A 3,179-nucleotide genomic window follows, 5' to 3' on the forward strand; every position below is an offset into this window, starting at 1 on the left:
TTGAATTTAGAGAATGAGAAGAAAGATTAGTCTGTGCCGGTGAAGTAATGAAGGTAGTGGCTGGTAACAATTTTTAATAGCACATTAATGCTGAATTACTTTGGAATTTCTGCAGGAGTCGAGATGACATCCACATAAACACCAAATGAATTCCAAATGATTGGTATTATCATAAAGAGCACCAAATGAATTAATAATGATGGAACACTTAAGCTAAAACGTTATCTTCTCTAATCTGTTGTCTCTTTTATGCACTGCGCAATTCATTTTTAGCCAACTATGACCCTTTCTTTCCTTTGTCTTTTAATTTAAAAATAGGTGCAATTATTTTTTGCATGAATGTTCTGCCCCTGTACCGCGTGAAGCGGGACTTGAACTGGTCCCTCTTGGTAACAGTTTTGCGTTGGCATCATGAAATTTAAGAGGTAGATGGGAAGACATCTGGACGTGAGACGTATCGCTGGGAAAATGACTATGACTAATAAGAACCATAACAACAACGATTCCGCCTTGATGGTCCCACATGTGCCGAGACCTCAGGGCACCCTTACCAGCGTTTAATAAACTAAATGGCTCACTTTACAGCAACGCTATATGCCTCCCCCTCCCACGGAGGAGCCCAACAGGAGGGGAAGCCTTAACTCTCGGGCTGTGTAACTCAGCGAAAAAGCTCTGTAAATAGGAGGCTGGGGCTTGTTTTGGGTGCTGGGCTGCGCTGCCCCACGGGTGATGGGGAGGAGCTGAGCCCTGGCACTGTGGCTACATGGCGGGGGGCTCTTAGGGGCCTCACGGAGCTGCCAGACATAGACTCCTCGGGGTGGCAGATGGGCACAGCCCATGGAGGGGGAGCTCAGGGCAGTGGCAACGTGGCTTTCCCGTGGCAGCAGTGCCCCGGCCCTCACCAGGTCCCTTCCGGGGCCAGGCTGGGTGCGCTCGCTGACATATTAGCAGTCAGATGACATTTAGGGAGCACAAGTCTCACTCCCTCCTGCAGGCCAAGTAAATATCATTAGTAATGATATTAAATCTCAAATTGTGCTCCTGCACTATGGCAACCACTCAGCAAGCATTTGCTATGGCTGCTTGTTTCTACCAATTACTTTCATGGACCTTATTTCTTAGAAAACTATTACTGACCATAATCCTCTGCATGGCATACCAGGAAAGTAAAAAGAATAAATAAAATAAAAGAAGAAAAGCCACCCCAGCTTTCAGAATGAGGCTGTAGAGCTGCCAAGAGGTTGGTATGGCAGGCTTTGTTTTTGTTAGGCAAGTGGTGATGCTGGGTGCTGCACTGGGGACTCAGGCAGGGAAAGCTTTTCCGACCACTTGTTCTGGATGGCTTTAAACCACTGCATGCTCCAAGGCAATCAGCTGGCTCTCCTGTACAGTATCCCTCACATAAATACATCTATATATACACATACATATTACAAATTATTTATTTATACAGATAGGTGTGTATACGTTATATGTGGGTGCACGTAGATATGTATATAAATGTGGGTGTATATCTAATGCATGCGTGTGTGCATACATACACCCTTATATGTGTATATATGTAACACAGATATTTGTGTGTGTGTATGTACGTATGCACACCCTGCCCTCAGCTGCTGGCCCCTCTTGGCTGCAGAAGTGTTTGCGGGGCTGCCGCAGGCTGCCGGCGGCAGTGGCCGACCGCTGGCCCATCGCACGTGCTGCGCTTCTCTGACAGAAGCAACATATAATTATATTACAAATTAACTTGCAAATGCTGGTAGAAATGTACTCCACTGGAAAAAAAAAAAAATCGGTTTCATCTTCTCTTGTGTCTTGTAGCTGGTCCCTCCAGCACCGTCTGCATCTGCCAGGATCCCTGCCCTGGGAGCACTAATCATTTTTATTAACCATTAAACAAGAAGATCCTTTTTATTTGCAAATGTAAAACATGCAGGAAGCACTATCTATAGCTGCTAATTCAGGTCACATTACACGGCTCGTCCTCACCTCTCGGCTCGTCCCTGTTCTGCTGCGAGCTCCTCGCCGTAAAACTGCCCGTGTCCCTCTTCCCCGGCAGCCGCGACGCTCTGCCGCCTGCATTTCCATTTAGAAGCCGGATTTAATCCTGAATAATTACACTCCATTTCTGAGTGACCCGATGTAAAGCAAGCCCCTTTTAAAGCTTCTCTCATGGCACGTTGATGAGGTGTTACTACATTTTTGTAACACTCTTCACCCTCCAGTCGGCTTTATGTCACGTCGGGGCGGTGACGGGTGAAGACGCTGTGACCCCAGAAAAGCGAGCTGGAGGCTGGGAGTGGCTGGGGTCACGGCTGTGTCTGGGGGGTTTGGTCACTGGTAGGATGAAACCCTTCTCCTGCCCCCTCACCCCTGGTGAGGAACAGCCACGTGGGCTAATGGCCCCCATGGCCCAGGGAAGCTGGAACGGGAGAGGGACTGAAATGCAGGCTCCTACCTGGGGGTCTGCGCCTCCCAAGCTGAAAAAAGGGGCCTCGTGTTGTATTTACAGGCTCGAGGCTGATGCCACCTAGCTAGCATTAGGGAGCAGACGCCTCACGTGTTTTTTCGTTACGCAGCTTGGCGGCTGCTCCGTGAGACTGCGGAATATTTTACTGCTTTGTGGCTCATGTTCAATACAGCAACGAAAAAAAAAGGAAAAGTTGACAAAAATCCTGCCTTTTTTTTTTTTTTTTGTAAATGCATCTTTGTTTTCAACAGCCCTCCTGCTGTGACAAAACTGTTAATTAAACTGAAACTAAAATAAATTAAGCCCACCTAATATGAAAAGCATTTGAAGGCCAAGCAGTGGCTTGAAGGTTGACCGGGGTAGGAGCTGGCTGTGCCTGCCCCTCCTGCTTCTCCTGCCCATCTTGCAGGCAGGGCGCAGCATCCCGAGGCAAAAAATGAGACTTTTGGCTCCTACGTCAAACAGAGCACAATTTAACTGGCTCAGTCAACCAGGCTGTGGCCTGTCCAGACTAGAAATATAGATAAAGTATTTTTATTATTAAAATAGCTCTAAAGACCCAATTGTAATGGCCAGTGTATCCCCACCTACCTTCAAGTCCAGCTGAGGTTACTGATTATTCCAGAGAGAGAAACCACCCGTCAGCACGACCAACCCTGAGCATTCCCGCCCGACAAACCCGCGGGGGCCGAGGGCTGCATACCCCTTG

Source organism: Eurypyga helias, unplaced genomic scaffold (assembly GCF_000690775.1).
Source record: "Eurypyga helias isolate BGI_N326 unplaced genomic scaffold, ASM69077v1 scaffold1656, whole genome shotgun sequence".
In the NCBI taxonomy this organism is placed as follows: Eukaryota; Metazoa; Chordata; class Aves; order Eurypygiformes; family Eurypygidae; genus Eurypyga; species Eurypyga helias.